Here is a 10,475-nt window from a genome sequence, read left to right on the forward strand (position 1 = left end):
AATTCAAACTATGGAGTTTCATTACAGAAGATGGTGATGCAGATAGCTTCTAAAGTGAGACCTATATTTTGTGAGCAAAGATTTAGGTACACAAGGGCAGACGCATGCACTCTATAAAAAGAAAAACAAACAAAACACAAAGGTTAATGTAGACAGTGTATTATAAACCAGTTGTGAAGACTTTTAAATGTAAAGCTTTTGTTGGAAAGAAAGCAAACGGTGACAATCTCACAGATTGTTTGTAGTTAGAACATCTCTGGTGATGTCATCAGGTGTTGAGATCTGTATGGAATGTATAGACACAGCCTCAAAAACAAAACTTTGAAGACAGTTTACTGCATTGGAGTTCAATATTTACAATTGGGCATTGTGGCTTTTATTGAAACACATTTTTTTCCCCTAAAAATACTCTCATGTTCAAAGAGACAGTATTAAGTCCAGCTTTGGTTTGGCTTTATTATTTGCATAAAGACAACAAGAGTAGTAATTGACCAAATTGATTATATAGACTTTCTAAAACTTGCTTTGCTATTATTTTATTTATTCATAAGGAATCTTTAGTTTGGGCTTTAGTGAGCAGTCAGCCCCTCAGGATGGAGAAGCCAAAGCCACAGTTGCCATCAGGCTGTGCCTGGAAACCTGTAGATTTGGATAATGTCGTCAAGTCCTTGAGGTTCCTTTCTTGCCATCTTTCAGGAAAGCAACCTTCATTCCTTCCCTGGAAAGATCACCATGAAGCACATAACCAAGCAAGGTTTCGGGCCATTTTTTTGCAAGTGGATTTTGATTGGCTTTGATTAGTCAGTCTCAATCCCCTAAGGCTTTCTGGTGATATCCAGAATTCAGGCATATCTCTCTTAGACATGACATTCTAGTAAAAGTCTCAGGCTATAAGATTAAATCATTGGGAATTGGTCTTATTGGATTTATGCAAATAAATGTATTGCCATGACTTACTTATTAAGAACTGCCAAATTCTGGAGGTATTAGGTAGGGAGGAAAAAAGCTAAAAGAGAACTATTAACATTCTCTATATGGGCAAACACATTTCACAAATTTTAAAAACACAGGTTTTCCTATTGGCAAACATCAGAATTCACGAATTTAGCAAACCACAGGTGAATAAAATCAAACTGATTGCCTTAGCTAGCTTAGACTTAGATAAGATCTCTTAAAGAGCAGGTACTAGCATAATAAAGGTAGACAGTTCTTTTTGACAAACCTAGAATAAAATTCCATGCCAGAGTGGGCACTTTTGAGAAATGAAAATTGTATTCATGTTGATTTTGGGGAGAAAAACCTCCTCTTGGGGAGGGAGATTAGAAAGCTGAAAAAAGCCCTGTAAGAAAGAAAGATCTCTTATCCTTTAAGACGAGATGGAGGGACCTGGAGAGTATTATCCTAAGCGAAACAAGCCAAACAGAGAAAGACAAGTATCATATGATCTCACTTATTTGTGGAATATAATGAACATAACAGTCTGAGGAATGGGGTAGTCCCCGAGACGTGGAAGTGGGGTACAAACTGACAATCCCCAGAAGAGGGAGTGGTGGGGGAGAGATAAACCACAGAACTTATATGCATGTGTGCATGAACAATGGACATGGACAACAAAGCTGGGGACGGGTCAGGAAGGGGGGGAGGGGGGTGTCAATGGGGGAAAAAGGAGAAAACTCTGTAACAAAAATAAATTAATTAATTAAATAATAATAAAAAAAACTATGAGTGTTCTCAATTTTCTCTCACTTTCCTGTCATGTGCCAGGGCCTAGCATCTACACAGGACTCTCACTGCCAGCCTTGGCAGTGAGAGACTTTTGCTTTGCCCCTTCTCTCCTACACTGGGTAAAAGACCTTCCCAAAATGGCAATGCAATTTTTTCCCAGTTGTGGAAGCTAACCAACATCAGTATTGATCAAGCAATAAGTCCTTTAGTTGGACTTATTTAACTCCACACAGGTGATTCTGATGGCTTCTGAACTTACTAGAGGCCATCATCCTTGTGTCTTTCTGTACAAGGGATGTCTATTGGCTGCACTCTCTGAGGTAGAAAGTCTGGCTCTTTGAAATTGTGGCTAATAATTTGTCACTGCCTTATATTTTTCTAACAGCTCCAGTCCCTTAAGAGGCCTGGTAGCAAGACACAGCTTCCCTTAAGAAAGAAATGAGAATTTCCTTATTAATTTGACTGGATTGAACTTAAAATTCCAGGCCCTGGGTGGGTTTCAATTTTATTCCCAGTCAGTTTTCAAGATTACATAGCAAAAACCTTTCATTTTTCTGAGCATCTGTACATTTGAAGAATTTTCTATTAACTGTCTGTGGAAGAAGCATTAATAATAAGCAGTAACAACTGTATGAATTTAAAATATAATTGTGTTTGCAGAAAACTAATAAGCATTACATTAAAGACTTACATCAGAGGAATTTAATCATATTACTTTCTCATACCTTATGCCCCAAGTAAGATGGATGTCAGGGTGGGACTTCTGCCCATAAGCCAGAGTGACTTCAATGACAATTTTCAACCTTAAGTAAAATGGCAGAATAGCAATGTTGTGGTTACCACTTCTTAGAAATGAGCAGAATGAAGGTGGTGGCATTGTAATTAGAATCAGCTTGCCAAGGAGCAGGCTCCCAGAAGCAGCTTTTCCAATGTATCTAATCGGCACACCACCCTTCCTACTCCCCAGCAAACAGCCATGAGGTCCAAACCATGCACTCCACACCTGCAGTGCTTTGGAGCACGGGAAAATTTCCAGGCAGTTTTTTGGGAGAATCTCAGTCTCCTACAAGCACATTATTTTAGGGATTTGGAGAAATAAAGGTAAATTTCCTATCCTGTGCAACACAGAGCATGGAGAGCGGTGGAGTTACACATCTTGGCTAGGCCACTTTAAGTCCCAGGCTAGGAGGTTTGGGTTGCTGGTGGCCCCTCCTAGGCCTAAGCAGGCTGGTGGTGCTTGTGGTTTCAAGCTCCAGGAATAAATCTCAAGGCAGTAATGAGTATGTGCTGGCATCAATCTGCATATTGCCCTGGGGTGTTTTCAAGCCACAGTGTGTGTTGCACAGGGTGGGAAAAGAGAGAAGAGAAATTACAGAAATTTAGGGAGAATGCAGATAGGTGAGGAGAGAGTTATGCAAACTGGGAGAATAATTTCGGTACTAGGTGGAAAGTCTGTGGCTGGGTGCTGGTCCCCCCCAGGGTTTGAAAAAGTTGGGAGCAACCCTTCCCACAGGCCCCAGGGCTCAGTAGCAAACAATTACTTGAGAGCCATCTGTGAAGGAATCTCCTGCAGTGGTTCTTTCCAATCCCATAACATCACAAACTGTGTGCCTAGCTGGGTGCCTTTGAACCCATAGCACCAGAGGTGGTGCAGGATTTTGATTAAGAAACGGACCAGGAAAAAAGATGGCAGCGGGCAGGACCAGAGGGAGGGTGAGTGTGAGAGAGAGTGAGTGAGTGTGTGAGAGAGTGTGAGTGGACGCGAAGGTGGATGACCAAACCCCAGCAATGCAGAGCCGTGGAGCAGAAGGTTCCTGTTCTGTGGACGGGAGCAGCCTGCTACCTTGGTAAGGAGCCCTTCTGGCACTTCTCCCTGCACCGTGGGGAGGTCCCACCATTTTGGAAGATCCTAGGTCTTCCTTGGGAGGAGGCAGTGGGAGCGGCTAGGGCCCAGCAACCTGAGCCCACCAGCGAACCTGGCTCCATTGGACCAGTGGACACCTTGTGTCAACACAGACCAGTGCACAGTAGCGAGCTGTCGCGGAAGCCGCAGACAGCCCGGAGCCCACCACCATCCCTCATAGTAGCAGCCTGATCAGAGTTGAGATATACCCCCAGCAACAGTGGCTGGGGAGCAGACATCAATCCCCAGGCAACAGAAGCACAGAACAGCAGATGAAACCTATCCCCAAATTCTACAGCAAAAGCTGAGCAGGAGTTGAGCCCCACCAGGCAGCAGCACTCCCCAGTCACCAGCAGTGGGCCTGGGGCTCCACAGAGGACTGTGTGGTCCAGTAGCTCACAAGTCCAGTGGGAAGCCAGAGCCCAAGAGAGACTAGCGCGATCTAGCTGCCCACCCACAGAAACTGCAGGGTGCAGGGGCACCAGACAGGCCTGTGCCACCCAGCAGGAACTGTGCAATCCAGTTACCTGCAGGACCTATGTGGTGCTGAAGCACCAGAGAGGCCTGTACGACCCAGCAGGAATTGTGCTATCCAGTTACCCACAGGACCTGTGGGGTACTGAGGCACAGAGAGGCCTGTGGGACCCAGCAGGGACTGCACAATCTAGTTACCCATGGGGCCTGTGGGGTGCTAAAGCACCAGAGAGGACTGTGAAACCAAGTAGGGACTGTGCAATCTAGTTACCAGGGGCCGGTGGGGTGCTGAAGTACAAGAGAGGCCTGTGCGACCTAGCAGAGACTGTGGGATCTAGTTACCCTCTGGAACTGCTGGGTGCTGTAGCAACAGAGAGGTCTGTGTGACCCAGCAGGGACTGCGTGATCTATATACCCATGGGGACTGTGGTGTGCTGAGGCACCAGAGAGGCTTGAGTGACCCAGCAGAAACTGCGCCATCCAGTAACCCGCCATATATGCGGGATACTAAAGAACCAGAGAGGCCTGTGCAACCCAGCAGGGACTACTCGATCCATAAGGCTCTCAGCTGATTTCTCACAAGAAACACAACAGGCCAGAAGGGAATGGCATGAAGTAATCAAGGTCATGAAAAACAAGGATCTGAATCCAAGACTACTCTACCCAGCAAGGCTATCATTCAAAATAGAAGGTCAAATAAAGAGCTTCCTAGACAAAAAAGGGCTAAGGGAATACATTAGCACCAAACCAGCAATGCAAGAAATGTTATAAGGACTGCTGTAATTACCAGGAGAAATAGGAAGAAAAATAGAACCACATTAAACAAAAAAGGCAATAAATAAGTACATATCAATAATCACCATAAATATAAATGGATTGAATGCTCCCATAAAAAGACACAGAGTAGCTGATTGGATAAAAAAAGCATGACTCTTTTATATGTTGTTTAAAAGAGACCCACCTCACAACAAAAGACTCACATAGATTGAAAGTGAAGGGATGGAAAAAAAATCTTCCAAGCAAACGGAAAAGAAAAAAAAAATATGAGGTAGCAACACTCATATCTGATAAAATAGATTTCAGAATGAAGGCCATAACTAGAGACAAAGAAGGCCACTACATAATATTGAAAGGATCTATCCAACAGGAAGATATAACCTTGATAAACATATATGCACCCAATATAGGAGCACCAAAATATATAAAAACTTCTGGAGGACTTCAAAGGAGAAATCGATAGCAATACAATCATAGCAGGGGACTTCAACACCCCGCTGTCATCAATAGATAGATCTTCTAGACAAAAATATTAGCAAGGAAACAGAGATTCTAAATGAAGCACGAGACCAAATGGATTTAATAAATATCTACAGAGAATTACACCCCAAAACTGCAGAATTCACATTCTTCTCAAGTGCACATGGGACATTCTCAAAGATAGACCACATGTTAGGGCACAAACTAAGTCTCTACAAGTTCAGGAAGATTGAAATCATATCAAGCATCTTCTCAGATCAAAATGGCATAAAACTAGAAATCAATTGCCAGAAGAACATACAAAGACATTTGAACATTTAGAAGCTAAATAGCATGTTATTAAACAATGAATGGGTCACTGAGGAGATCAAGGAAGAAATCAAAAACTTCCTGGAAACCAATGAAAATGAAGGCACAACAACACAACATCTGTGGAATGCAGCGAAAGCAGTTCTGAGAGGGAAGTTCATAGCACTATAGGCCTACCTCAAAAAAAAAAAAACAAAAATCTCTAATAGACTATCGAACCTCACAACTTAAAGAACTAGAGAGCAAACAAAAAGAGAACCCCAGAACAAGTAGAAGGAAGGAAATAGTAAAGATCAGAGCAGAAATAAATGACATAGAGACCAAAAAAACAATTTAAAGGATCAATAAAACAAAGAGCTGGTTTTTCGAAAAGATAAACAAGATTGATGGACCCTTAGCTAAACTCACCAAGAAACAAAGACAGATAACCCAAATACACAAAATCAGAAATGAAAGAGGAGAAATAATAACTGACACCACAGAAATACAAAAGATTGTTAAAAACTACTATGAACAATTATATGGAAACAAATTCGACAATTTAAGCAAAATGGACAAAATCCTAGAAACACATAGTCTCCCAAAACTGGATCAAGAAGAGACAGAAAACTTGAACAGACCAATAACAACAGAAGAAATTGAAGATGTAATCAAGACTCTCCCAACAAACAAAAGCCCAGGCCCGGATGGCTTCATGGGGGAGTTTTACCGAACATTCAAAGAACAATTAACACCCATTATCCTCAAACTATTTCAAAAAATTCAAGAAGAAGGAAGACTTCCAAACTCATTTTATGAAGCCAGCATAATTCTAATTCCAAAACCAGAAAAAGACACAACAAAGAAAGAAACCTACAGGCCAATATCCCTGATGAACATAAATGCCAAAATCCTGAACAAAACACTAGCAAATCGGATCCAGCAATACACCAAAAAAATTATCCACCATGACCAAGTGGGATTCATCCCAGGGATGCAAGGCTGGTACAGTATTTGCAAATCAAAAAAATGTGATACACCACATAAAAAAATGAAGAATAAAAACCACATGATCATATCAATAGATGCCGAAAAAACCTTCCACAAAATCCAGCATCCATTTCTGATAAAAACGCTCGGCAGTGTAGGAATAGAGGGATCATATCTAGACATAATAAAGGCCATATATGTAAGACCTGCAGCCAACAACATACTCAATGGGCAAAAACTAAAAGCATTTCCCTTAAAAACAGGAACAAGGCAAGGATACCCACTTTCGCCACTCTTATTTAACATAGTACTGGAAGTCTTAGCCACAGCAATCAGACAGGAAGAAAAAATAAAAGGGATCCAAATTGGAAAGGACGAAGTGAAATTGTCATTATTTGCAGATGACATGATACTATACAAAGAAAACCCCAAAGACTCCATCAAAAGTTTACTAGACTTAAGAAATGAACTTGGCAAAGAAGCAGGAAACAAAATTAACATCAAGAAATTGATGGCATTCTTATACACCAATGATGAACTCACAGAAAGAGAAACTAAGAAAACAATCTCATTAACCATTGCAGCAAAAAAAATTAAGATACATAGGAATAAACTTAACCAAAGAAATAAAGGACTTATTCGCAGAAAACTACAGGTCATTGAAAAAAGAAATAGAGGAAGATATAAAAAAGTGGAAGCACATACCCTGTTCATGGATTGAGAGAATAAACATCATTAAAATGTCCATATTACCCAAAGCAATCTATAGATTCAACGCAATCCCCATCAAAATGCCAACAGCATACTTCACAGAATTAGAACAATTATTTGAGAAGTTCATATGGAACCAAAAAAGGCCTCGAATAGCCACAGAAAACTTGAAAAAAAGAACAAAGTTGGAGGGATCACAATACCAGATTTCAGATTATACTACAAAGCCACTGTAATCAAAACAGCCTGGTACTGGCACAAGAACAGGTATATAGACCAGTGGAACAGAACAGAGGACCCAGAAATGGGCCTAAGACAATATGCTCAGGTAATATTTGAAAAAGGTGGCTAGAGCATACAGTGGAGTAAGGACAGCCTCTTTAATAAATGGTGCTGGGAAAATGGGACAGCTACCTGCAGAAAAATGAACCTAGACCAACAACTTACATGCTACAGAAGAATAAACTCAAAATGGATAAAAGACTTAAATGTGACTGATGAATCCATAAAAATTCTAGAACAGACTGTAGGCAACAAAATCTCAGACATCATACGCAGCAGAATTTTTACTGGCACATCACCTAAGGCAATAGAAACAAAGGAGAAAATGAACACATGGGACTACATCAAACTCAAAAGCTTCTGCACATCGAAAGATACAATCATCAAAACGGAAAGGCTACCCACTGTATGGGAGAGCATAATTGCCAGTGATATATCAGATAAGGGGTCAATTTCCAATACATATAGAGTGCTCATACAACTCCACAAAAGGAAGTCAAATAATCCAATTAAAAATGGGCAGAGGAACTAAATAGAGAGCTCTCCATACAGGACATACAAATGGCTAAGAAACATATGAAGAAATGCTCATCATCACTAATCATCAGAGAGATGCAAATTAAAACAACAATGAGGTATCACCTCACACCTGTCAGAATGGCCGCCATCAACAAATTTTCAAATAACAAGTGTTGGCGACTATGTGGAGAAAAGGGGACTCTAGTGCACTGCTAGTGGGAATGCAGACTGGTGCAATCACTATGGAAAACAATATGGTGTTACCTCAAAAAATTAAAAATTGAACTTCCATTTGTCCCAGTGATTCCATTTCTAGGAATATATCCTAAGAATCCTGAAACACCAATCAGAAAGAATATATGTACCCCCATGTTTGTAGCAGCAATATTTACAATAGCTAATATCTGGAAACAGTCCAAGTGTTCATCAGTAGACGAATGGCTAAAAAAGCAGTGGTACATATACCCAATGGAGTACTACGCAGCTGTAAGAAAGAAACATCTGTTATCTTTTGAGACTACATGGAGGGACCTGGAAAGTATCATCCTAAGTGAAACATGCCAAACCTAGAAAGACAAGTTTCATATGTTCTCACTTATTTGTGGAATATGATGAACATAACAGTCTGAGGAATGGGGTAGTCCCAGAGACGTGGAAGTGGGTTACAGACTGACAATCCCCTAAAGAGGGGGTGGTGGGGGAGAGATAAACCACAGAACTTATATGCATATATGCATGAACAATGGACATGGACAACAAACTGGGGAAAGGGAAGGGAGGGAGGGCGTGGGGGAAATCAGTAGGGGAAAAAAGAGATAACTCTGTAACAAAAATTAATTAATAAACAATAAACAAATAACCAGAACCTATCCCACCCTCTGGAAATCATGTTTTGCAGAATACCAGGGCTACATTCCAAGGCAATGAGTAACTGAGAGTACTAGCTACCAAAAATAAGCTAGAGGATAACTGAATCTTTCCTGGGCCTGCAAACCTACCCAGGAAAGTAAGACTTGACAGTGGTGTTTAATGTGGGTCCAACCAGGCTCATCGAAACCCAGTAAGGAAAGCCACAAACAGCAGAACACCCATGCCCCCAGGAAAAATTTGGCAGCCTCAAAAATGCACTGAGATAGCCAAAATGGTGAAACAAAGAAAAAAATCCAAAATGAAAGAACAACAGAACTCTATCATACATGAGATCTTTGAAATGCAGCTAAGCAAATGATCAGAAGTAGAGTTCAGAGCCAAGATCTTGAGGAAGGTCAACAGCATGAATAAGGACATCAGCTACATGAGTAAAGATGGACGGACATTGAAAACCAACCAAGTGGAAATGAAGAAGGACATAGCAGAAATTAAGAACATACATTGGAAGGACTAAACAGCAGAATAAAGGAAGTTGAGGACCGGATCAGTGAATTAGAAGACAAGGGAGAAAAAATTAACCAATCAGAAAAACAAAAACAAACACAAAAAAACAATTAAAAAACTGAAAGACAGCTTAAGAGAACTGTGTGACAACTGGAAACATAACATTCGCAACATAGAAATCCTGAAGAGGAAGAAACTGGGCGAGGGTTAGAGAATGTATTTGAGGAAATAGTGACAGAAAACTTTCCTACCTTGGTGAAGGAATAAAGCATTCAAGTTCAAGAAGCACAGAGCGCCTCAAGTAAAAAGAACCCAAACAGGCCCAAACCAAAACACATAATAATTAAAATGTGAAAAATTAAACACAAAGAGAGAATCCTAAAGGCAGCAAGAGATAAGCATCAGGACACCTACAAAGAAAATCCCATAAGTCTCTCAGATGACTTCTCAAAATAAAACACTACAGGCAAAAAGGGAGTGGCATGACGTAATCAAGGTCATGAATAACAAAGGTCTGAATCCAAGACTATTCTATCCAGCAAGGCTAACATTCAACACCTAAGGACAAAAAAAAAAAAAAAAAAAAAAAGGCTAAGGGAATATATTAACACCAAACCACCACTGCAAGATATGCTAAAAGGATTGCTATAATTAGTAGAAGAAATAGGAGAAAAATATAACCACACTAAACAAAAATGGCAATAAAGAAGTACATATCAATTATCACCTTAAATGTGAATGGATTTAATGCTACTATAAAAAGATACCGAGTAGCTGACTGGACAAGAAAGCATGACATACATATATGTTGTTTACAAGAGACCCACCTCACAGCAAAAGACTCACATAGGTAGAAAGTGAAGGGATTGGAAAAAATCTTTCAAGCAAACAGAAAGTAAAAAGAAGCTGGGGTAGCAATACTCATATCTGATAAAGTCGATTTCAAAATGAA

Source organism: Molossus molossus, unplaced genomic scaffold (genome assembly GCF_014108415.1).
Source record: "Molossus molossus isolate mMolMol1 unplaced genomic scaffold, mMolMol1.p scaffold_m16_p_2, whole genome shotgun sequence".
Taxonomy (NCBI): domain Eukaryota; kingdom Metazoa; phylum Chordata; class Mammalia; order Chiroptera; family Molossidae; genus Molossus; species Molossus molossus.